Raw genomic sequence first — 27,373 nt, 5'->3', positions numbered from 1 at the left:
TGCACGAATGGAGCATATGTGGTGTGTGTCATGCAGCAGTGAATTACTGGCTGGCTGAGGTCATCAGACGCCATGTGGAAGCATCTGGATGTTTGAAAGCTAGGAGCGGTTGCCAACTGTCTCCACGGAGGGAATCGACTACAGGGTTGGTTCAAATAGTGAGCATATCTTTGTAATGGCGTCAGCGAAATGAAACCTTGTCTGATTCTGTTTGCAGCAAAATTCCAGTACCAGCCTCTGTGCGTGGAGTAAGGAGTTGCCCAGAGTCTACCAGATGCATATTACATTCCTCCACACTCTCCTCCGCCCTCCTCCTCTTGAAAAAACACGAAAGCAATTAAATCTCCAGAGAGAAATTCAACATTGGTGTGGGATGATCTGATCCTGACCCTTTTAAGTCATGAGCCGCTTTGAATCTTTGTGGCTATTCGTTTCCCAATGCATCAAAGCTTGCTGCTTGGCCATAAACCTTCAGTATGGCAGTATGAAGTGAGGTCTGAAATCAGCAGAAAAAGACACCGTGCTGGAGCAACTCAGTGGGCCAGGGAGCATTCCCAGGGAGCAGGGGTAGGCAAATGTTCGGGTCAGGACCCTTCTTCAGTCTGATTCCTATCATGTAAGCCTATGGCCTCTGGGATCAGCAGCCCTTGTGAGGCACAGTGGCTGTGCTGAGCAGGCGTAAGACCCTACCCACATATCCTGTTTTCAGGTTTCAGGCTTCTATATCTCCTTCCCAATGGCAGGAGTGAAATGAGTGTGACCAGGGTGGTCTCTGATGGAGCTGGCTGCATTTTGAGGCAATGACTCCTGTAAATCCCATCGATGGTGGGGAGGTCAGACCCGTGATGGACTGGGGAGTGTTCACCACTTTTTGCAGTCTTCTTCGATCCTGGGCATTCAAGTTGCCAAACCAGGCCATGCTGCAACCAATCAATATACTCCCTGCTGCACACCCCATGGAAACAGGCCCTTCAAGGTGCCCCATCTAAGCCAGTCCTCTTTGCTCACCTTTGGCCAATATCGCTAAACCTTTTCTATTCCATGTACCTGTCCAAATGTCTTTTAAATGTTGTTAAAGTACCCTCCTCAACTACCTCCTCTGGCAGCTCGTTCCTTATACCCAACACCCTCTGAATGAAAAAGTTGCTCCTCAGATTCATATTAAATCTTGACACTATCATCTTTAAACCTATGACCTCTGGTTATTGATTCCCCTACCATGGGTAAATTGTATTCACCCTTTCGATCTCTCTCATGATTTTATGCACTTCTGTGTAAGGTCATAAGTAAGTAATAGGAGCAGAATTAGGCCATTCGGCCCTTCAAGTCTACTCCACCATTCAATCATGGATGATCTATCTCTCCCTCCCAATCCCATTACCCTGCCTTCTCCCCACAACCCCTGGCATCCATACTAATCAAGAATATATCGATCCCTACCTCAAAAATATCCTAAGATCATTCATGTAAACCTTCTCTGGACCCTCGCCAGGGCCAGCACATCATTCTTCAGATATGGTGCCCAAAATTGCTCACAATACTCCAAATGCAGCCTAACTAGTGTCTTATAGAGCCTCAGCATTATATCCCTGTTTTTGTATTCTAACCCTCTTGAAATAAATGATAGCATTGCGTTTGCCTTCTTTACTATCGATTTGTCTTGCAGATTAACTTTTTGGGAATCCTGTACCAGCACTCCCAAGTCCCTTTGCACCTCTGATTTCTGGATTCTCTCCCCATTTAGAAAATATGCGTAGATCTGAATCTGGATCTGAAAAAGGGTCTCAACCCGAAACATCACCAATCCATGTTCTTCAGAGATGCTGCCTGAACAGTTGAATTACTCCAACACTTTGCATCTATCAATGGATTGATTGGATTGCTCTGAGAGCTGGCATGGACTCAATGGGATGAAAAGCTTCCTTTATTATTCTCGTAAGCCCAACTCGTCCTTGAGTTACAGGGTGTAGCTGGGATAAGCCACTTTTAAACAAGTACAAATATGTGCCGGTTTGTTGGCATGGTGCAAGTTACACTTCCTCTGAGCATCAAGCATTACATTCTGTAAGAAAGTAACTGCAAATCCTGAGATGCTGCAAATCGAAGGTATTTATTTCACAAAATGCTGGAGTAATTCAGCAAGTCAGGCAGCATCTCAGGAGAGAAGGAATGGGTGACATTTCGGGTCGAGACCCTTCTTCAGACTGAAGAAGCATTACATTCTCGTCTGCGTCCTGTCTTTAATAGCCTTGAGATTACCTTAGTTCTGCTTTAGTAAGAAGCTAAACCCTCTACAATTTGCCTACTGCATCAACAGATCAACAGGAGATGTGATCTCTTTGGTTCTCCACTCTCCACTGGACCATTGGGTAATAAGAACACATGCCAGGCTGTTATTTATCGACTACAGCCCAGCATTCAACACCATAACCCCCCCCTAAAATGATCTTCAAAGCCAGAGAAATGGGTCCTATGCAATTGGATCCTCGACTTCCTCAATGACAGACCACAATATGTATGAAATGGCAACAACATTTCCTCCTCGATAATCACAAGCAAGTAGGACCTCTAAGGCAGTATGCTTAATCCCCTTCTCTAATCTCTCTATACATGACTGTGTAGCCAGACAGAGCTCCAATGCCATCTTTAAATTTATCAATGATACCAGGGGTGCAGTGCTGCCGGAGCTCACGTTGCAGAACACTAACCTCCACCACAGCATCTGTGATCTACTCTGTCCATAGCCTTGTTTATACTATGGACTTTGGTTTTGCACTATTATAGTCTGGTTACCTGATATTACTATTAGATAGTTTTATTAATAATTATTGTATATTTATTTACAATAATCTATAATTATTGTGGTAGAGTTGCTGTGAAGCATCAGCTCTATCAGTTGTCCCACTATGGCTCCATAGTGTGGCTGGTAGAGCTGCTGCCTCACAACACCAGAAAGACCCAGGTTTGACATTGTCTGTGTGGAGTTTACACATTCTCCCTGTGATCAAGTGGGTTTTCTCTGGGTACTTTGGTTTCCTTCCACATTCCAAAGATATGCGGGTTTGTAGGTTAATTGGGCTCTGTAAATGCCTCCGAATGTAAGGCAAGGATGGGAAAGTGGGATAACATGGAACTGATGTGAACGGATAATTGATGGTCTGCACAGACTTGGTGGGCCGTAGGGCCTATCTCCAGGTTGTATCTCCAAACTAAACTAAACTTGTGTGTTATTACATTAATGGGCCTATTAAGTTGCAGCAAGTAAAAAAATAATTGTTCCATTGCCAGTGCATGTGACAATTAAAGACTCTTGACTTTATTCACTCTTGTTTTAAGCACCTGATTTATTGCAATTGGGATGGAATTAAGTAGACTGGGAAATATATGTGTAACTTACCATTTATTTTGAAGGTAGCAACAAAAACATAATGTATACCAAGGTACTTTAGGATTATTCAGCAGTATAGGCTTACAGGATTGTTTTATCAAACTACAAGGACTAAATCAACAAAGTCAAAATAGTTCTTACTGAAATTTATATTCTTCAACAAGCAGGAAAACCAAACTCCATAAGGAAGGAAGTTGTAAATACATAGAATGTATTGTATGACTCCAACAAGTTTTCAGACTTCTTTATTAAGCAGAGACCTGAGTGGGGGTGGAGTGTTGCCACTGCAGTTACAAAATTCACTGTGACCGAGTCCAAGCTCCAACTAAAGAGCCTGTCCCACTTAGGCGATTTTTTAGGCAACTGCCGGCGACTGTCATAGTCATAGCAGGTCGCCGAAAAAACGGCGACTGAACCCCTCTACGGCAATGTCTACGACAAGCTACAACAACCTACCACCTAGTCGACATCAAGCTACTGCAAGCTACTGACAACCGGTGACCCTATCATGGCGACTGGACGTCCACCTACGACTGCACATACGACAACCTACGATGACACCTATGACAACCTACGACCACACAGGCGACGACCTATCCCAACCAAAGTCAACTTATGTCCACCAGCGACAAGTTACGACAAGCTACGACCCTGTCTTCATAAACTTCACAGCTCCCCCCCTGAACTGTTTCATGAGCAGAAGATACGGTTGGGCCCTCTACTGGAGAAAAAGACCTTAATGAGGAACCCACTGGAACCAAGCCTGTGCCTAGCCATCACCCTCCGCTACCTGGCATCAGGAGACTCCTACAAGAGCCTCTCCTACAGCTTTCTTGTGGCCTACAACACCATCAGCAAGGTTGTCCGAGAGACCTGTGAGGCCATTATCAATGTTTATGAAGATGAAGTTATGGATTGCCCTAGTACACCAGATGAGTGGAAGAGAGTGGCGGAGGGCTTTGATACCAGATGGAACTTCCAGAACACTTGTGGGGCAGTGGACGGCAAGCATGTGGCCATCAGGTGTCCACCCAATAGAGGTTCCACGTACTTCAATTACAAGAAGTTCCATTCCATCGTACTCATGGCTGTGGTGGATGCAAACTGCAACTTCCTGTTTGTGGATGTGGGCATACCTGGCAGTGTCGCAGATGGTGGGATCTGGAGAGAGACCTCCCTTGGGGAAGCACTGGAAGAAGGAAGAGCAGGCTTTCCTGATCCAGAACCTCTGCCAGGAGAAGACAACCCTGACATCCCATACACACTGGTTGGTGATGACGCCTTCCCATTCAGGTCATGGATGATGAAGCCATACTTCCACAGGCAGATGTCAAGGGAGCAGAGGATCTTCAACTACAGGCTGTCCAGGGCTAGAAGGGTTGTGGAAAACGTCTTTGGCATCCTCGCCAGCAAATTCAGATGCTTGCTGACTACGATGGAGCAGGAGCCCAAGAATGTGGAGACCATTGCCTACGTAGCATGTGTCCTCCACAACCTGACCCTTACCAGACGTGCAGCAGCAACAGCCATGGTGGAGGGTGACCGAGTGGACAACCAGACAGGTAGCATCTCACCAGGCTCATGGAGAACTGCAGGACAGGCTGCACCAATGGTGGGACTGGAGATATTGCCAGGAAACACCTCCAACAAGAGAGCCAAGGACCAGAGAGACCATCTCTGCACTTACTACAACTCCGAACTAGGCAGTGAACCAGAAGTCCACCACTCCAGGAAGACAGCCCACAACTGACCACAAGCAAAGCCCATTTTCAGGAACACCCACATCCTCCCAAAAGAGTTTAATTTTCACTGCAATGCAATGCAATGCTCGTGTTTGTGTTTGTTTTATTGATCAAAATACATGAAATTAAAATATTTGAAAGTGATGCCATGAGACGTTACTCTGAAATACAATATCTTCATACATCAATGGAATTCACTGGTCAGCACTGGCGCCAACCTACGTCACCTGGCGATAACCTACGACAGCACCTACATCAGGAGACGTCAAGCTACGCTCATTGGCCCCAAACCCACTGTTACCAAACAAATTTCAACATTCTGAAAATCCAGCGGCGACCAGAAAGACGCTGCGACTTTTTGGGCAACTGAGGAGACTCCTCACGACCACACAGGTGGCACCCCAGCGACCATGTGGCGACAACCTACTCGCCTGTAGGCGCCTAAAAAATTGCATAAGTGGCCTCTACTACTTGTCCAAAAAACTACAAATAATTGATCACCTCAAGTAGAACGTGTGCGTAGAACGTTCCTAATGTCTTCATGCCTGATTTCCTTATGTCTTCTTCACTGTGTGTTAATTGCTTTTATTTCACAGGGAAGGCATCCACAATATGTTGCATGAAGATTGGCATCACCCTTGTGTACTCTGCATGCTCTGTACATGTAGAACTCTCACTGAATTGCGCAATTGTAAATCTCATTATGCTTGTCGGGTACCAAACGTATTTAGGCTTAAATGTACTACATTAAAATATATTTTCCTGTGTATCTTCGGGAACATCACATCTATTCTTCTTTTATATATATAACTGTTGAAGCTCAATAGAGATTAACTTGCTTTTATGTGCAGTTTTCAGATTAAGCGATGATATTCGAAATAGTTAGTTCAACATCAGAGCAAATCTCCGTGAAATGACTTTTTCAAATTTGACACTTTATAGGCAATGAATGATGTGCAGTGGATGTGAATGAGAAACAAGAATTTCTATATGGAAAAAATGTGCACATCAATTCTTGAACAAAATCTGGGATTTATATAATTTCAGGTCAGGTTGGTTATGGTCTTCACTTTATAATCTGTGCCCATAAATCACTTATTCAACAGAGTTCAGATAGTAAATGCTCATTTTAAAAAAATTATTTACTACTTGATAGTTTTTAATTACCAAAGCTAATCATAAATTATGTGACGAAACAGAATGTACAGGTATTTTAGCTCTGCGGAATATAAGTATTTTTATATATAGAATGGTCATACTGATTTAACAACTCATTATAAAATTTGACAAGCAGACAGCATCTTTCCTTATGTTGTAAAGCATTTTTACACAAAATCCTACATTTTACAGGGTTATCAGATTTTTCTTGATCAATGTTGAGGCTCACCACAAGAATGTTATGATTTAATCTTTTCTTTAATTATCATACATACACCTCTGGTTGCAAAAATATTTTTCTCTTAGTTAATAGTGTTTACAAAAGTTTAAACCCAGACATCAATTGTTAACTTTTGAGGACTACAATGCAACTGGGAAAGTAAAATGGAGAAAAGCAAAAGGTTTGTTAATTATGAAAAGAATACAAAGCATTAAGCATGCAACAGGTCAGTTACAATTACTCATTTTTCTCCATAATTTGCACTATTGGCAATATAATTTACATAAACACGTTAGTTACGTGTTTAAAATATCAACGGATGAAAATTAGCTGTTATTAGATAAAGAGGGGGTTGTGTTCTCTTCCTGAAGTGATATAGATATCCACAGATCTTCAGCTTGTGAATAAAAAAGAGAGGCATCAGCTGCAGGTGGAAAGGCACAGCAGAGGTAAAGGGCCTCGTTCATCATTCATCCTGTAGATTGAGATAATGTGCAATAGGAAAGGGAGGATGATGTTGGATGAAACTCTATACGATCTTTGCTCCAGTGTTGCCCTTCCCATATATCTCCCACCCCATGTTAGCTCGTACATTTACTTCCTGGGGTGAGGGATTGTAGGTAGGCTCAGTCTTCTCCAATAGCAACTTCCTGAAAGAAAGTAATGAGAATATTTACACCACTTTTGGCAGATACTGAATGTGTGTGCTTGCAATGATTCAATAATGACCCTGCACAGTGCAAAATATGAGCTGTGCAAAAGAGACGGTTCCAAAAATGTGAGGAAAAGGTGATTTGGAGGAGCAGTGATTGTCGGAGAATGATTAGAAGCAAGGAAATGTGAGCAGAAATAATGGCAATAACTTCTTACCTTGATAACCCAGTTGTTGTCATTGAACTATTTCAGTAATATAACAATGCCCTGGGAGTAAAGCCCCAGCACTCACCTCCAGGTGACATTGTATCATTGGCGATGGAGGTGTCGCTTGGGTAGTTTTGTTTGGCTTTGGGGAAGCAGCATCTCCTTTCTACTTTCAATTTTCTAGAACAAAACATTCAAAGCAAACAAAAAAATCTGGAGGACTGCTCTGAGCCTCCTGAAAGTTCTTAATTCTGGGCAGTTTCCCTGCTGCCTGCAACATTCTGTATTTACAAGAGGTGCTGATTATTTAAAAATGTCAGCTAATGAGCTGTGTGGATGTTTGAATCATTTTAATGAGGGCACAGCCTGAACTTAACAGGCTGGCTGGACCATGAGACCAGTCACATATTCAGACAAGGTTGTATTTCTAAACTTTATAGAGATACGCATTACCAAGTCGAAACTGTGTGTGTGGGAAGGAACTGCGGAGTTCATCCAAATATCCATTCTTTGTACATTTGGCACTTGACCAACCTCCAGACACTACGTCCATTGGTTTAACTCTAGTTTTAACAATGAAAGAATTACATGATATAAAAATAAAATAAACCTTTCCATTTCCGAATAATAGCCCCCTAAATAGTTAATCAGGAGAATTTTAAAAAAATGGTTCACCTGGGGCAGAAACATATGCTGTTGTAAAAAAATGTAACAAAGCCTAACAATCACACAATTAAAACTAACTGGTAAAATTACTGTACCTTCACGAACAATTATCTGGTTGGTTCTGATATTCAGAGTTTAAAATGCATTTTTGATGATTAGGGAGGCATTTTGGTCTGGAAGCATTGGATGGCCCAAAACTATTTCAAAAAGAACTATTTCAGACAATGCTAATAGAAAGTCTGGAGAATTAAATCTGGCTTTATGAGTGAGCAATGCAGTCTCAAGAAAGAATCAGTGAAAAAAAAGTCAAACAGAACTTAGTGCAGCCAACAAATCTGTAATGAGCTTACTTTATTTTTCTGGGAAATTTCCCATTATGAAATGTCATTGACATGAAATGTAATCCTTTTAGCAGTTGCTGCCTGAACAGCTAAATATTTCCCATATTCACATTTAATTTTACCGCATAGCTTCACTCCACTCCCACCGATGAACTTGAGTTGATTTTGAACCAGTGCCTCAGATTCTCCTCAGAGTTACAACTGTGAGAAACTTCCATATAATGAACCCATTATTGATCGCTGCTGATCCTCTCTGAGTCTGCCTTATGCTTCAGGTAGAATCACAGTTAGGTTTCTACCTACACTGAGAGCCAATTTGAAACTCTACTCCAGATCTCCAACAAACGTCTGATGATGCCAAATCTGTATAGTGGATGGTCCATGGCAAAGAAATACATTTTAATTTGATCACTTTGAAAAGGTCAGAAAAACAAGACAGTGATTATATATTATAGTTCCAATACATATTCAATTCACGGATGCCCATACACCAATCCCTCTCATTTCTGACACACCCAACAGTTATAACCAATGTATTCTCTTGTGAATCCTGAAGGCCTCAGGAGGAAGATATCATAATTGATGAAGTCATCTGCAGATCAGGCAGCATCATCATCATCGATACAGTGTCCATATTTTCAGCAGATGAATTTTATAACATTATGGAAAAAACTTGTTTTAATTTGCAGAAAAGAGGAAGGGATGGGAAGAACAAAGGAATATCTGTAATAAGGCCGAGTCCAGGAGAGAGTGAATAATGGAACTGGTGACTGTACAGGGTGAAAGAGAGTGAAAAAGGCATGTTCATCACAGATGAACTGTCTGGAGGACATGGAACTAGATGTGGATTAAAACAGGGAGGAAAGGGCATACAGAAGAGAAAAAAAATGTTGGAACTCTGAGATATATAAACAAATAGCAAAATACTGTCAATGTTGAAAATCTGAAATAAAAACAGAGGATTCTAAAATTCTAAATGCAGCAGCTTTGGAGAGAGAAACAGAATTAATTTTTCAGATCGATGATCGTTCATCTACGGTAGGTGATTCTGGTATAAACTAGAGAGGCCAATTATTGATGTTTGAATCCAGTATTAAGTTCCAAGGATTGTGACGTGTTGATTTGGAAGATGCACCTTCACTTGGATGCCTGTTTCTATGTTTCATTCTCCCTCCCCAATGGTCTAACCTGGGCAGATTCATAATAACAATTTTGCATTATAAATATCATGAAATTTAATTCCAGAGATGCATTGTTCCAGATTTTGATAGAAATAAACAGAATGGATCTGTGCTGGCAGGTCTAATCCTTTCTGGAATGCATAAAACATCTGTTTTTCGGTTGCCATGATGCAATAGTTCTAAACAATGATAGGACCAACGTTCAAAAAACACTTCTTTATTTGTGGCTTTACAATGTACTTGATTTCTTCCCCATTCACAATGAATAATTATTTTATTAGAAAAAGGATCTGGTTATTAGTATTGGCAATATTCCCAAAGCCAATGCTTTTGAAGAGGATTTTCACTTCAGTGTTGCTAAAATATTTCTCGCTGATTTTAGAGCCAATTTTACCCATAAAACTGACACAAATGTTAGGCAGTTGTGTGCTCCAAAGATGACAGGGAAACATCCAGTCAGACATTGATTTAGTTGATTTTTGCAGGCTCTTCCTGGAACACTGAGATCTGGAGAGTTGGACCACCTCACCCTGAAGCCATTGTGACAGTTCCCAAGGATCTTGGTACTCCACTTGGAACAACGGCCTATAAATTGTGCCCCTCTTGTATATTCATGAAACAATCTGTAATGGTTTATAAATCTCATGCTGTTTGTGGTGGGATTCAGGGCGCCACATGCAGTGAAATTGATGGCACTCTTATTAAGGGAATCTGACTTATCGGTCATTGTAGCTTTTGACTTCATATGAAAAATGCACTAAACATTCAGCCCTGGTACATATTACACTGGCAGTTTGTTTGCAGCAGATGGTGAGCCCTTAAACATGCTCCAGTAACTCACTGGTGGTAAAGAGGCTTTCGGCCCATTAGCCTTCATCAGTCAGAGTATTGAGTGTAGAGTTGACATGGTGGCGTAACGGTAGAGCTACTGCCTTACAGCACCAGAAACCTGATTTCGATCCTGACTACGGCTGCTTGTCTGTACAGAGTTTGTATGTTCTCCCCGTGACCTGCGTGGCTTTTCTCTGAGATCTTCAGTTTCCTCTCACACCCCAAAGACATATAAGTTTGTAGGTTAATTGGCTTGGTTATAAATGTAAAATTGTCCTTAGTCTGTGTAGGGTAGAGTTAATGTGCGGGGATCGCTGGTCGGTGTGGACTCGGTGGACCGGAGAGCCTGTTTCCGTGCTGTACATCTAACCTAAACTAAACTAAACTAAACTAAACATTGGTGAGGCCAAATTTAGAGTATTACTAGACCGTGGACCCGTTGGGCCCACAACTCATTGGGTTTCCATTGTGATGTGGTGAAAAATCGCACTTTTTTCTTTAAAATAAATGGCTTTAAAATTTTATTTTAAATATCTCAATGAAAATAGCGATTTTTCTTTAAAATGGTGTTTTTTTCTGCATTGATCTAGCACCCTCCCCTCCCTCACTCCATCCCCTCAACCCCTCTTCTTCCCCACCCACTCCCCCCTTCCCCTCCCACCCCCCAGTCACCCACTCCATCCCCCCTTATCTCCCCCTCCTCCATTCTTAGGGGCTCTCCGGCGGCGCCGCCATTTCCGCCCGTCGGGTTTCCATTGTGACGTCGAACATGGAGGTATTACTGCGCATGGGCGGCTGACGGGCACAGCAATTGGAAAAGGGATATATTAAAGTTTAAAATGTGAATAACAAAATATAACAATTTGAACGTTATTTCTTGATTCAGGAATTTTCAACAACAGCAGCATTTTCCCTTTTCGCAGCAGGAAGGAGTTGTCGAAAATCACCACAACAAAAGGTAAGAATATCGCCGAAAGGTTCATCATTCTTTTTGCATAGATCTCGAAGAGTTCTGTCCACCGCTTCAAAGCTCTCCCTCCTAATCATTGGGCATTCATCCCAAACAATCAGTCTCACACCTCTGATCAAATGAGCCATGTTGGAGTTCTTCTCAATGTTGCACATTGTATTATCGGTCACTACAATGGGTATCTTGAATCGAGAATGTGCAGTTCTTCCACCAGGCATCAATGTAGCTGCTGTACCAGAGGATGCTACAGCAAAAGCAACATCAACTTGACCTCGAACTTTGGAGAGGATCAAATTGGTGAGAATTGTTTTGCCCATTTCTGCTGGTGTATCAATGAAAAACATTGAAGGAACATTCCTTTCCAAGCAGCTGCACACATGGTCATACACTGCTCTTTGCTCAGCATTCAGCAGAGGCTCCTTCTCTTCAACAAATCACTGTTGTTCAGGTCAATTGTACTGCAGTTCACTCAGCAATTCTGGATTGTCACCATCAAGGTTCATCCTTCCATGTCTTGGTAGTGGCACATGAAAGTATCCCAGTGTCTTGTTGTAATTCACAAGCTTGTCTTGAATATACAACAGAGCCTGATCATGATGCCTCTCATCAATCATGATATTTGGATCATCGACTGTTCTCCGTTCTCTTTGAAGGTAATCTTCAGACATTGAATTCTTGAAGCCATCCCATAATTGTCGAGAAGAGTTGATCTCAGCAATCGTCAGCAAAACAAACAAATCTCTCATTGCTTCGGGGAGTCTTGTCCGCTCAGCATCTTCCATCGTCTGTTGCCAATGATTGTCAGTTTGCAACAAACTTCTTTCTATGCAGACGTCTTTGAAGGAAGGAAGAATATGTCCGTCATGCGTCCTCGATGAATCAAAGGATGCTGCCCCTTTTACGTGATGGAGAAGCAGTCTCAAGTAGTAGAGGTCACATCTTGGAGAAACGGTATACACTCGTCCCAGAACGTTGGCTTCAAAAATACCTGGAAGATCTTCCACTGTCTTCCCAAACTTCCTTCTTTGCCATTTCTTATTGTTCCATGTGTAAAATCGGGGTACATCAGCCAAGTACAGTGATCGTGCAAATTGATCTCGAGAACACAATTCCATGAATTCAGTTAAAGTTGTTCTTGTGATATCCTCATTTCTCACCAGCCGACCAGCATCGACTCTGATGATGACTTGTTGTTCTTGTGGTAGATGTACCTAGAGTCGAATGACAGCGGGGCGTCTCTCATGAGTTGGAAATCCAAGAATTTTAATCCCATTGCTTCCGACGGACCAATATATCTGCCAGTAAAGTACTGTGTAATTGTGTCATCCCTGTTAACTCCAAAAACTGCTTACTCACTCCCCTCCAAGGTGTACTTGAACACATATTTAACCGACTTTACAGAGGAGCATATCTCAACGCTGATGTGACATTTGAACAACCAAGAGTTGAGCATTACAGGGCAACACCCATTCAGAAGTAATAGGATGATCCCGGCATCCTTCTTGATGTCCCTGAAATCCTCCCATATCCGGAGATCGTCTCCTGTACAGAGGATGTGACTCATTTCCACACCTTGTGCTTTCGACAAACGGCTTCGGGAATCTCTGCATCTTCCATTCTCCCAACAAGGAGAGGTGGGGTCGCAATATGGTTCATCAACAGACCTCCCAACATTTGGTTTTACAAATTTATAATTTTGATGTCCAAAATTCAGAATTTTACACGTAATATGGCACGTAATGCAACTTTTCAGCAAAAAAAAGTATGCATGCCAAATGCGCATACGCGTTGCGCTACATTCATGTGTGAAAAACGACTATTATTTCCAACAGTCTGTAGTTCTTGGACTGCATGTACAATGTCAGGCCTATCATGAGTATATTCTAGTATTTATAGAACAGTTATTGACCAGAAATACTTTTTACAACAAAGAAAAAATTGTTTTGTTTATCCGTACACATCCCAATTCTCTTGATATTGAATAAAAGAACAATGATCATAAAATGTATGACTAAGTTATGAAGAAAGAGTTTAATTTAAAACTGTACATACCTAATTTCATTCAAGATCTACTTGCTCCAGTGGTCTTCAACAGCAAATCACAACGGCCCGGCGGGCGGCGAGGCGAGGACCACCGGGCGGTGAGGTGAGGAGAGGCCAGGGGAGCGGCTAGGTGAGGCCCGGCGAGCGGTGAGGCGAGGCCCGGCGAGCGGCGAGGCAGAGGCCCGGCAAGCGGCGAGGCAAGGCCCAGGGAGAGGCAAGGCCCGGGCCCGGCGAGGTGAGTCCCGGCAAGCGGCGAGGCGAGTCCCGGCGAGCAGCGAGGCGAGGCCCGGCAAGGCCGGGCTTGGCAAGTGGTGAGGCCCGCCGGGCGGCGAGGCGAGGCCCAACGAGCCGAGGTGAGGCTCGCTAAGCGGAGAGGCCTGGAGCGTGGCGAGGTGAGGCGAGTGGCGAGGCCCAGTGGAGGGCGAGCATGGCGGGCAGCAAGGCAAGGCCCGGTGAGCAGCGAGGCGGGGCCCAGCGAGCGGCGAGGTGAGTCGAGGCCCGGCCAGCTTCGAGGCCCGGCCCAGCGAGCGTAGCGGCGAGGAGAGGCCCGGTGAATGGCGAGGCCCGGCCTGGACTGGCGACGTCAGGCGGGGCCAGGTAAGAGGCGCGACGAGGTGGGGTAGGGCGAGCGGTGAGGCAAGTGTCAAGGCATGTGTTTTCCGGAAAAATGTGAGGCGAAATCGGAATGGCAGAAATGAAATAAAAAGATGGAAGCTTTCTGCCAAATTCGGAAGGGTTCGGATGTCTGCATGACCTTGGAGGTCTTCCTCCCTCTTGGCATGATGTTTAAAAGAGATAGGTATTGATCAGGTGAAGGGAGGGGAGATAAAGGGGGTGGAGGGGGGATGGAGTGCGTGAGTGGGGAGGGGGGAGGGGGGATAAAGTTGGTGGAGGGGGGATGGAGTGGGTGAGTGGGGTTCTTTAAAACACCCTTAACTCAATTTCAGTTAATGCAGGGGAGGTTTGGGGGAGTTTTTAAGCGTGGTTATCTTTAGCAGCTCAGCAGCAAATAAAATCTTTATACAAAAACTCTTGTTTGTTTGTTTGTTCCTGAACCGCAGCCAAAACGGTACACGCTAGCGCAACAATTTTAGGTCCACCTTACTGTCGTCTCGTGGTTTTATTGGAAGATGTTTAATTGAAATAGGTGTAATATTTTTTTAAGTTATTCACATTTAAATCTACCTCCTAGGGAGGGGAGTGGGGTGCAGGGGGGAGGGGGGTGGAGAGGAGGGAGGGGGGAGAGGAGGGAGGGAGGGGGGGAGGGAGGGGGAGAGGAGGGAGGGAGGGGGGAGAGGAGGGTGGGGGAAGAAGAGAGGAGAGAGGGGGGGAGAGGAGGGAGGGGGAAGAAGAGAGGAGGGAAGGGGAAGAGGAGGGAAGGGGAAGAGGAGAGGAGGGAGGGGGGGGAGAGGAGAGGAGGGAGGGGAGAAGAGTCAGTCTGAAGAAGGGTCTCGACCCAAAACGTCACCCATTCCTTCTCTCCAGAGGTGCTGCCTGACCCGCTGAGTTATTCCAGCATTTTGTGTCTACCAGGGAGGAGGTGAGAAAGGTTGGGATGGGGTTGATTTTCAAGAAAGGTGAGCCCCAACAAGGTGAAGACAGATAATGTGAACTTTGAAGTTGGGGATGGGGGATTGTGAAGGTGAGAAGTGGCACAGTCTCAGGTAGAGGGAACTATTAATGACACTGGGCAGCAGTGTGGATTTGCACACACAGATCCTTACACTGATTTTGAATTTCTCCATTGTGAATTAAAATGGATCTGGGACTTGAGCAAGTCATGGCCATGACTGATAGTTATTCACAAGTTCACAAGGTACAGGAGTAGAATTAGGCCATTCGGCCCATCGAGTCTACTCCGCTATTAAATCATGGCTGATCTCTGCCTCCTAATCCCATTTTCCTGCCTTCTTTCCATAACCCTTGACACCCGTTCTAATCAAGAATTTGTCTATCTCTGCTTTAAAAATATCCACTGACTGCCTCCACAGCCCTCTGGGGCAAGGAGTTCCACAGACAACTACCCACTGACTAAAGAGTTCCTCCTCACCTCCTTTCTAAAAGAGCGTCCTTTAATTCGGTGGCTATGACCTCTGGTCCTAGATTTTGCTTTAAACGCTCGGGGGAGCATAGAAGAATCTCGTGAGACACAAGGAACTGCAGATACTGGAAATTAGTAAAACGCAAAATGCTGGAGGAACTCAGCGGGTCAGCAACATCAGTAAAGGACATGGATAGATGACATTTCAGACCTGGAAATTTGCCTAAATGTGTCCTCCACCGGGACTTCCCGACCTGCTGGAAACTCTTGTACTTTGTGTAAGAATCTCTGATTACTCTAATGCTTATATCTAGACAGGATAGAACACACAATTTAACAGACTTTCAGGGGTGCTTGGTTGCGCTAGAATTTAGGAAAGTCTCAGTCGGGAAAGTGCGCACACTACACAGGTTGAAGTCAAAGGTGGCAGTAGCACTGAGATTTTTGGGAATGAAATAGCAGATGTACCCCACAGCAACCTCAGTTAACTCCAAACTGTTGTGGAGTGTTCACGATCTTTCTTCGAACCACAATACGATACGTTATGATACGATAATACTTTATTGTCAGATCAAACCTAAAATGTTCTTGCATCTCAGCAGCTCCACTTGCAATATCAACAAAGACAAAGAATGTAAGACAAGAAACGAGGATACATATGAGCCCTGCTACAGAAAAATAATGGAATGCAATTGTATGGCAGCAATATGTTTAAGAACTGCTCTCGGGGATGGGAAACCAGAGATGAGGGTGATGAAAGAAATTCTGAATGTGGATATATCAGGCTCAAAGTTAATAATGTGGCTGATCACGGCTCTTATGAGCTAAGGTTTGGAGCTGAGCTGGATAGTAGTTCAAAGAATTACAGGGCTTTGTGAATGAAATAAATTCAGCACTGCAATGGAGATTGAGAAAGAGGAAAGTGCTGTAAGAAGGAATAGTGGGGGATGCATCACTAATATCAATTTCCACTTCAAACCCAATAAACATCCCTTTTATTACAACAGTTAATCAACCAAGTTTCAACTCAACTCCAACCGCATGGTTTGAAGTTCCTAGAACATTACTTCATTATCATTTCTGAGTTTATAGAAACTCGAAATTCATACAAAGTTACTATAATTGGATGACATTCTTAAAACGGCAAATCCGCTTCAGTAGGATTAATGCAGCTCTCCAGGACAGTGTTACATCATGCGAGCCAAATATTCAAGAAACCACATTTAAGCAACCATTATTTCCTTAGTGTGCATATTGAAAATGTTCGTGTGGTTGATCTGAAAGGCTGCTTCCTCCTTTCTTGGCGGCACAGATGGTAGTTTATGTAACAACATAAATCCAACACACATCCTGTTTCGCAGATCCCAATACCACAGGATTTCTGGTCATTTAAAAAACATTGCAAATGTGACATTGGGAAGAGAAACAGCTTTAAGTGTAATTGTTACTTTTAGAATCTACTGCAGCTAATCCCCTGATCAAAACAAAAGATACATAGAAGTATCCAAACTTACCCCAAACTACTAAGGAAACAAAGACGATGCATAGCTGGAAAAACAGCTGCGTCAGAGCTCAGGCAACCCATGCTCAATCCTGACGTCCAGTGCTATCCACGTGCAGCTTATGTTTCGTCCTGTGTCTGCGTGTGTTTCCTTCAGGTGTCTGGTTTCCCCGCACATCCCAAAAACTTATGGATTGGTAGATTAATTGGCCGCTGTATATTGGCAATGGTGTGGAGGTGAGTGATAGAATGTAGGGAGAGTTAAGGGCCTGTCCCACTTAGGCGATTTTAAGGCGACTGCCGGCGACCAGGCTGTCGCTGACAGTTCGCCGGGGTGTCGCGGGCATGATCGTGAGTAGTCTTCCAAAGATCGTAGTGGATCGTAGTGGATCTCAGCGCGTCGCTGAGAAATCAAACGGCGACAGCTGGCTTGTCGCCAGGCATCGTAGCTTATTGCGGGCGCTGTCGCCTGCTGTCCCCAGGTTTGATAGGTTCTCTTAAGATGCATTTAGAAGCACATAATATTAAAATAAGTAAAGTAATTTCAAAATACCATAAAATGCTTGTGTTTAACCAATTTATTTACCGTCAGGACATTTGACAGGTAGATTGGAGGTGACCGTTTGATGGTCAGGTAAGTGTGGGGATTTTTGCGATGTTTTTGGCCTCAGCCATTACATTTAAAGTGAGCACCAAACCCAGATATGCAACCCAGAAACCAGATATACATCTCCCTTACATTTTCAAAGAATGCCCACACACTTTTCACAAATATCCACTTAACCACTTTTAAAATTATATATTTTTAATACAGCTATTAGTAAACTAGAAGTAAATCCTGTTTATTCCTTGTTACAGTGAAGCTTGGTTTTTAAGTAACCCATACAAGGTGTTGTAGTTCAAAACTCTCAAGTACTTACCGACTTGTCAGTGATTTCAGCGAAATCCAGGACACCGGAGAAGCATTGACAGCGAGGGAATTTTCGCGATGTTTCAGAAGACGCTGCAATCTCGACCTGACTCGGCATTGTCGTGGTCATTGTCGTCGGGTAAAAGAAAAGTTCGGCGATATGCTACGACTTTGACAGTCGCCGGCAGTCGCCAAAAAGATCGCCTAAGTGGGACAAACCCTTAAGACTCATAGAGTCATAAAGCCTTACAGCATGGAAACAGGCCCTTCAGCTCAACTTGCCCAGACAGGCCAACATCTCATCCACTCTAATCCCATCTGCCTTTGTTTGTCCCATATCCCTCTAAACCTATCCTATCCATTGACCTATCTAAATGTTTCTTAAACATTGCAATAGTACCTGCCTCAACTTTCTTCTTCAACAGCTCGTTCCATACACCCACCACTCTTTGTGTGAAAAAGTAACACTTTTTGCAGCAAGCAGCATATATCTGATCTGACCCAGGAGATTTATCCACCTTCATACATCCTAAGATGTTCAGCACCTCCTTGACTATAATCTTAACTGTCCTCAAAATATTTCAATTAACAGTCCCAAGTTCCCCAGTTTTCACATCTTTCTTCACAGTAAACATAGAGGAGAAATACTCATTAAGGACCTTGCCTGTCTTTTTCGGCTCCACATAGAAATGACCACTTTGGTTTCTAAGGGGCCCTATTCCATTTCTTGTCACCCTCTTTCCCTTAATGTACTCATGAGGTCCAATTTTTAAAAAAAAATGCAGAATATTGAAATCTGAAATATAAACAGAAAATGCTGGAAGTACTCAGCAAGTCAGGCCGCATTGGTGGGAAATGACACACAGAGCTAGCGTTTCTGGTCAAAGGCACTGCTCGGAAGTGTGCTAACAAGTTTGTTGACTTGAAATGTTAATTCTGTTTCTGATCCCACAGATGCAGCCTGTCCTGCTGAGTATTCCCAGACATTTTATGTTTTCTTTACACAAGGCAATCCCTGTAACCCAAGATCATTCCAGTGAACCTTCTCATAATAGCTTTGAATGACGATATATTTTTCTTAAATAAGGGGTCAAAACTGTACACAGATCCTGTAGGTTCTGCTGCCTAATGCCAATACAGTAAGACTTCCCTCCTTTTGTTGTGTCTAATCCTTGAAATCAAAGCCATCGTTCTTTCAGCCTTCTTGATAACCCACAGCATCGGTGTACCATCTTTCTATATTACACCAGTTGGATCCCAATCTCCTTCTGCTACAGCCTTCACAATCTTTATCCACCTGCGTTATAATCTGTTTTATAATTCTTCCTTCCTTCCTGTTTTTAGCTGGTTAGTCAATCCCCTATTCATGTGAGTATATTACCTCCAAAACATGAGGTTTTTGAAGTAATGTTTTCAGTGGTAGCTTGCCAAACATCTTTTGTAAATCCCAATGTTTGCAAGAACTGAAAGATGATCAGATCATGTTCCCCAAACCTGCTCGTAAGTCAGAATATTTTCTGGAATAAAGGGAGGATAATTCATCTTTCCAAAGTAAGACGTTAGAGGGATTATTTTCTATTTGGAGAAAGGGACAGGGGGCAAAAAAAACCAGTCGATATCATTTGTAGCCACTTTTGAGAAATCATAAGACATAGGAGCAGAATTAAGTCAATTGGCCCATTGAACCGCCATTCAATCATGCCCAATCTATTTTTTCCTCTCAACTCCATTCTCCTGCCTTCTCCCTGAAACCTTTGAAACCCTTACTAATCAAGAACCTATCAATCTCCTTTTTACAAATACCCATTGACTTGGCCAGCACCGCTGGCTGTGGCAATGAATTCCACAGATTCACCACCCTCTGGTTAAAGAAAATCCTTTTCATCCCCATTGTAAAGATACATTCTCTTATTCTGCCCTCAGGTCCTAGACCATCCCACGACTGGAAACAAATGGATGGGCGACTGGGAATTGTATAAAACAGTATTGTCATTTGAAAATCCATTTATTTAGGAGTTCATATAAGACACATTCATTTCAAGTTATTCACACCAAAATAATATTTTGCATTTAAACTGTATTTAATCCTTCATTCCACAAATTGAGGGTTTAACTATAATTTTTATTATATCTAAAAGACCAGCCTTGTACAATATAATGGAAAAGTCAGAGCAAAAGATACAAATTTTAATAATGATCTAAGTGTGCAACAAAAACCTAGACAAGATTGTTTATCAAGCACAGTTTATTATTTTGAAACTCTCTAAACCATGTGTGGAGCACAGGAATCTTTGCTATGTACACTTGGCAGGCAATGCTCCTGTCCAGAACACGCAGTAACAAAGCTGTTCAATCAAAGCAGTTTTTTTCCATTGGGCATATCGCACAATGTTAAAAGTTAAGACAGTTTCCCCACATGGAGAGGAATTTTAAAAAACACTTTTTTTGTTATTGTTTGGTGTTTTAACTTACTACCTGGACTTAATGAGGTAATTAATCAGACAGTTTCTATAGTCACATTCGTCCCACACCCAGATGTTAAATTAAAAATCTATTCTTGGGCTGCAATCTGTAACCACTCTGAAAGTTTTAAATTACTAATAGTAAGCGAAAAGGATTCTGAGTTGAATTTTTATAACAACCTACTTTCTCCATCAAATTCCTGAAGCTGTAATAAAAAGTAAATAATTCGCAGTCACAGATCGTGGTGAATTCACGGTTTATTGGATTTGTGAGATAAGGAAAAAAAAATTAAGATCTTTTACGATTAAGGCAATGGAATGATAACTTCTGGAAAAAAGTCAAAATGATTTGATGTATTTTTAAATAGTGTGCTGCTGACTAGTGTACTCCACAGGAAACACAGCAAAATTAAACTTGAGTTATTCCTTTCCTGCCTAGTCATGTGCAGGCTCTATTATATCAGGGAGGAACGGAGCATTGCATAAACTAATATGAGATTGGTTTGGCTGTTATATAAAGAACTAAATTACTGAACCACTCGAAAGTCCAGTAAGCACTTCCTTTTTACTCTTCAATATCCCAAGCTATCAACAGTTTCCTATAATGCATCTACCATAATTTTCCCTGCAGCAGTCAGATACTAAGATTTATAAAACAAGTTAACCTGGCCGAGGGGAGACAGATGCAATATTTCCTGTTGTTTGTGAAAGCTATTCTGAAACTACTTAACTGGAAGGCTGTGAAGTTTTCCCCTGTATCCTGTTGGGAACTTGCTTACTTCCTCGTTTCACATCTGAATTCCCAATCCACCTGGGACTGTTTTACGGAGAATGAAAATAAACTGTTAAACAATATAATAGGCCATAATCATAGACAGAAATATGGAAAAAAATAGGAGCCAAGGTAGGTCACTTGGCTTTTCAAGACTATTAAGCCTTTCAGTTTGATCTGCTTTCTCACCAATATATTCCCACATTCTTCCCTCATACCTTGCAGCCTATGCTGTCTGCAAATCTATTTATTTATTTTTAGGTAAATTAAATGACATCCATTTTTAGGTAAATTAAATGAACTCCACATCCGTCTATGGTAAGAAATTCTACAGGTTCACCAACCTATCAACTAAAACAGAAAATGCAAGAAATACTCAGCAGGACAGAATTATCTGTGGAAGAAAAAATGCAGTTAATGTTTCAGAGTTCACATATTGAAATCATTGACAGGGATGTTTGAAGCATATTTCCCATCACATTCTTACAATCATTCTAACTTGGATTTGAGAAAAAGCAAAAATAACATAAGAAAAATGCTGAACACTTTTATGTGCCAGTAAATATTCCCAAAGTGGATTGGGAGAGAGGTTACCAATGGGTTACTAAACATAACATACAAAGTGCCAAAGTATGATCCTTCTGATAGAGCTACCTTTTGTTGCAGCTGATAAAGGTTCTTGTTACCCAGAGTAATTCATAACACCAGAAGCACATGCTCGTCAATCTAATTTGCTAAAGAGGTAATTGCGTGATGAAGGAAATGAACTGATGAACTGCTTCCTTTAAGAAATCCATGCCAATCTTTCAGTTTCCTTGTCTCCACAACATCTGTCTGAACCACCTGTAATACGATCATCAAATGTTTCTATTCTATTTCTCACATATCTGATCTCACCATTTCTTCTCTGGCTCAGGACTAGGGTTATCAATTTCTTCACCTCCACCTCACCCACTTTTCTGTTTAACTGAACAATCTCTGGGAGGGGGAGAGGAGGGAGAATAAGGGGAGTTAAGAGGGAGGGGAAGGGGGACGGGAAAGGGGAGGGGGAGGAGAGGGAGGAGGGGAGGAGGAGGAAGGAGGGTGAGGAGGGAGGGAAGAGGGGGGAGGGGATGAGGAAGGGGGAGGGGATGATGGAGGGGGAGGGAGGGAGGAAGAGGGGGAGGGGAGGAGGGAGAAGGGAGGGGGAGGAGGGAGGGGAGGGGGAGGAGGGAGGGGAGGGGGAGGAGGGAGGGGGAGGAGGGAGGGGGAGGGGAGGGGGAGGAGGGAGGGAGGAGATGAGGGAGGGGGATGGGGGGAGGGGGGAGGAGAGGGCATTGCTCCAATGCAGGAGAGGTTTGGGCCCAACGGGTCCAATTGGTCTAGTATAATTTAAATATAAGACCATTAACCTGAAACATTAACTGTTTCTCTCTCACAGGATAACCAACTTAGTATTTTTTGTATTTATTTTGGATTTTCAGCATCTGCATATGATTTACTTCATTAATAAATGGAAATGATACCGCTAAATCATTTTGTATCGCTTTTAAAGTTATTTAGGATTGAACAATTCAATGTGGGTAAACTATTCATCGAGAGTTATACAAAGGAAGGCATAGAATCAGACAATGTGCAAACAGGCCCTTCAATGTACTGGGCACACAATGACCATAAAGCACCCACCTACACTAATCATGCTCCATTTCCATTTGATTCTCATGGTTCCATAGAACCAAGATTCACCACAGATTTCATCATTCACAAGTGTCAATTTGTTGTGGCCAATTAACCTATAACCTAGTACATCTTTGGAATGTGGGAGAAAACCCTCGCAGTCATGGTAAAAATGTACAGACTCCACACAAGCAACATTGGAGGTTAAGTTTAAACATAGTCGCCAAAATTATGAAGCAGCAATTCTAATATCTGCATCATCTACAAACAGATTATTTAGGATTATTTTCAATGGTATTAATGGAACTGCACCAGGTTAACAAACATCATTACACTGAAGAAAAATACAAGATTGTCAGTTAGAAATTGCTGCAACCACACTGACCACCAAACTGTCTCAGGAAAAGAATTAATGTCAGAAGTACAAAGCTACAAAAGCTATACCTTGTGTTAAATGAATTGATATTTGACACATTTTATCCCATTTTAAAATGGCCATGCTATAGCTACCTGTTATTTTCAGGATTGTTTTACCATTTTTGTTCAAAGAATAGCTTACCACAGGCATAGACTTTCCCATTGTCACTCCAAGGTTGAAATTTTAGACTTGTACAGACACGTGAATAGGTGCAGGTACTTGCTAAGGTTACACAGTGAGAGACTTTGGGTGGCAAAGCAGAGACAAGAGAAATATGGCCTTTGTGTTTTTTTAAGGGATTCTACACAGTGGACAAACTGTTGAACATATCACATTTGGACTTGAGTCAAAACCGACAGCACAAAAACAGGCCTTTGGCCCAACTCTTCTATATTGACCAAAATGCCCTATCTAAGCTAGTCTAATTGGTCCCTGTTTTCCCATGTCCTTTTAAACCTTCCCTACCAATGTACGTTCAATTGTTGTTTGAATGTTGTTATTGTCCCTGCCTCAACTACATCCTCTGGCAGCTCGTTCCATGTACCCATCATCCTCTATGTGAAAAAAATGTCCCTCAGGTTCCTATTAAACCTTTCACCTCTCACCTTAAATCTGCTCCCACGTGTTCTTGATTCCCCTATCCTGAGGAATAATTTTATACATCCCTATAAGATAAACTCTCAGCCTTTTGCGCTCCAAGGCATAATGTTCTAGCCCCGCCCTACCTCTCCTTATAGCCCAGGTACTCGAGTCCTGAAGACATCCTCATATATCTTCTCTGCACTCTTTCCAGCTTAATTGAATCTTTCCTAAAACAGGGTGACCAAACCTGAACACAATACACCATCTGGAGCCTCACCAATGTGTTTTATAACAAGTGCGGCCTCACCAACGTCTTGTACAAGTACTGCTGCCTCTCCAATATCTTGTATTTGATGGATATTGAATGGGTTCAATTTTATTGCAATTCCTTGATTATTTATTTCTGTTTTTCCTACAAATGAGTAACCGATTTTTGTTTGACGGAAAGGGAGTGATACTATCTCGATTTATGAACAAAATCTGCAGTAAAAAATCAATTTTAAATTTCCAGTGTCTCTGATGCTCTATTTATATAAGATTACATTTATAAATCACAGACATTAAAAGGTATCAGGAGCAAATGGACCCATTTGTTGCCTGTTTTAATTCACATGGATGATTTATAAAAGGATTATCTCCATAATAACAAGAAAATAAGTTTTGAATGTGTTTTCTTTCACCAAATTGGGCTTGCATTTACTGTTATGCCATAAACTAACAGGTTGCTAGGAGAAAGTCAAATAAGGCAACAAAATGAGGAGTCTATGGAGTCCTTACAGAAATCAGCTGAGGAAGCTGATCTCATTTTCAATCTGAAGAAGGGTCCCGATCCGAAAAGTCACCTGTCCATTTTCTTCAGAGATACTGCTTGGCCAGCTGATTAACTCCAGCATGTTGTGTCTATCCTTGGTATAAACCACCATCTGCAGTTCCTTCTTATTCAAGAGAGCATTCAAGAGAGAGCTAGTTAGAGCTCTTAAGGATAGCGGAGTCAAGGGGGTACGGGGAGAAGGCAGGAACGGGGTACTGATTGAGAATGATCAGCCATGATCACATTGAATGGCGGTGCTGGCTCGAAGGGCCGAATGGCCTCCTCCTGCACCTATTGTCTATTGTCTATTGTCTATTATTACATTATAGGATAATGATCAGGTACAGAAGTGGGCAAAGAAATAACAGATGGATTTTAATCTGAGCAAGTGTGAGGTGCAGCACTTTGGAAGGTTGAATAAAAGGGAAATTATACTGTACAGTTAATGACAAGATCCTTAACAGCATTGTTGTGCAGAGAGATCTTGGAGTCCAAATCGATAGCTCCCTGAAGGTGACAATGTCAGTAGATAGAGTGGTAAAGAAGGCATATGGTATGTTTGCCCTCTTTGGTTGGAGCATTGAATATAAGGGTCAGGACGTTATTTTGCAGCTTTACAGGACTTTGGTTAGGCCATATTTGGAGTGGTATGTGCAGTTCTGGTCGTCCCAATACAGGAAGGCATAGAGGCTTTGGAGAAGTGCAAGAGGCTTACCAGAATGCTGCTTGGATTAGAGGATATTAGCTATCAGGAGCTTTCACATTCTTGCTGTAATGGGGCGATTTGAACTGTATGCAGGACATTGGGGGTGCAGCAGTAGAGTTGCAGTAGAGGTTTGTAGGTTCATTTGCTTTTTAAAAAAAATGTAAATTGTCCCTAGTGTGTAGGATAGTGCTAGAGTACTGGGTGATCGTTAGTTGGCATAGACTCGGTGGGCCGAAGGGCCTGTTACTGCGTTGTATCTTTAAAGTCTAAAGTCTAACGTCTAAACTGACGGCGGGAACGTTGATATGATTAAATAATTTCAGTGTTTTTTAAAGTTATTATCAATTATTTGAAATTGCACAATTCATTGTTAGTGAACTTTTCATTCTGAGTCACAAAAATGAAGCCACAGAATCAGACAACATGGAAATAGGGCCCTTCAGCAGACTGAGTCCACACTGACCATTTGCAGTTTAAATCCTTATCTGTACGGAGCCACTCTGTTCCAAAATGTACCATTGAGGTCAACATCTGCAACAGCGGGATGGACTTACTGAGCCTAATTGAGATTCCTCAACTCACAGGCCGGAGTGACCTACTGATGAAGTGTTTAAAAAAAGCAACACATGTGCCGGAGTAACTCAGCGGGTCAGACAGCATGTTCTGGAGAACATGGATAGGTGATGTATCAAGTTGGGACCGTTCATCGGACTAATTGTGGTGGAGAGGGAAGGGTTGGATGGAAAAGGTTGGCAAAGAGGTGGAGGCAGGACAAAGCCTGGTGAGTGATAAGTTGATATAGGTGAGAGGGGAATTTGATAAATGGATGATCAGACAAAGGCCTGAAATGAAGAGGTAAAATGTGGATGGGGACAGGGGAGGGGAAAGGGTACAAATCCAAGGATCCAATGAGACACAGGGAACAGAGGGGGGGGGGGAGGGGGGGTAAAGCAGGGAGGGGATGTTAGGCACCTGAAATTACAGAATTCAATGTTCATCCGGTTAGGTTGAAAGTCACCCACGGCTATCTATGAAGTTCTGTTCCTCCAGTTTACGTGCGGCCTCACTCTGACAATAGAGGAGGCCCAGGACAGAAAAGGCAGTATGGGGATGCGATGGAGAGTTCAAACTATTAGCAACTGGGAGATCCAGCAGACCTGGCAGACTAAGAGCAAGTGTTGAGCGGAATGGTCGCTGAGCCTACCCTTGGTCTCACCAATGGAAAGGAGGCCACATTGGGAACACCAGATGCTGTAGATGAGGTTAGAGAAGGTGCACGTGAACCTCTATCTCACCTGGAAGTACTGCTGGGCTCTGGATGAACGTGAGAGAGGAGGTATAGGGACAGGTGTTACCTGCAGTTGCAGGGGAGGGGGTGGTTTGGGTGGGAAGAGATGACTGAACCAAGGAGCTGGAGGTGGGATGTCAGAGAGTATGGTGTATGTAGAGGCTGGTGGGTGAAAGGTAAGGGCTAGTGGAACTCTATCCTTATTCCATCTGGAGGGAGGGGGAGTGGGAGCAGAACTATAGGGCATGGAGATGCGGTTGAGGGATCCATCTATGACCACAGGGGGGAATCCACGTTTACTAAAGAAAGAGGACATCTTGGATGTTTTAGAATGGAGATCCTAATTTTGGGAGCAGGTATAGCAGAGACGGAGAATTTGAGGGTAGGTGATAGTGTCTTTGCAGGAGGCAGAGTGGGTGGAAGTGTCGTCCGCATAACTGTGGGTGCCGGTGGGTTTGTAGTAGACGTCGGTCAATAGTTTGTCCCCTGTGAGGGAGATAGAGAGATTAAGAAAGGGGAGAGAGATGTCAGAGTTAGTCCAAGTGAATTTAAGGACAGGATAATAAAGTTAATGAAATCAACAATTTCTGCAGAAGGCAGCCCCGTTGCTGTCATCGATGTAGTGGAGAATAAGTTGGGGATTGGTGACAGTGTACGTTTGGAACCAGAACTGTTCGACGTGACCAACAAAAAGTCCAGCATAGCGAGTGCCCATGGCTACAACTTTAACTTGAAGAAAGTAAGAGGAGTCAAAAAAGTTGTTGAGTGTGAGAATAAGTTCTTCCAGGTGGAGGGGAGTGTTAGTAGAGGGAAATTGATTGGGTT

The sequence above is a fragment of the Rhinoraja longicauda genome, chromosome 5 (assembly GCF_053455715.1).
Source record: "Rhinoraja longicauda isolate Sanriku21f chromosome 5, sRhiLon1.1, whole genome shotgun sequence".
In the NCBI taxonomy this organism is placed as follows: Eukaryota; Metazoa; Chordata; class Chondrichthyes; order Rajiformes; family Arhynchobatidae; genus Rhinoraja; species Rhinoraja longicauda.
The sequence above is the reverse complement of the archived record's forward strand: the minus strand, read 5'-3'. Positions refer to the sequence as shown.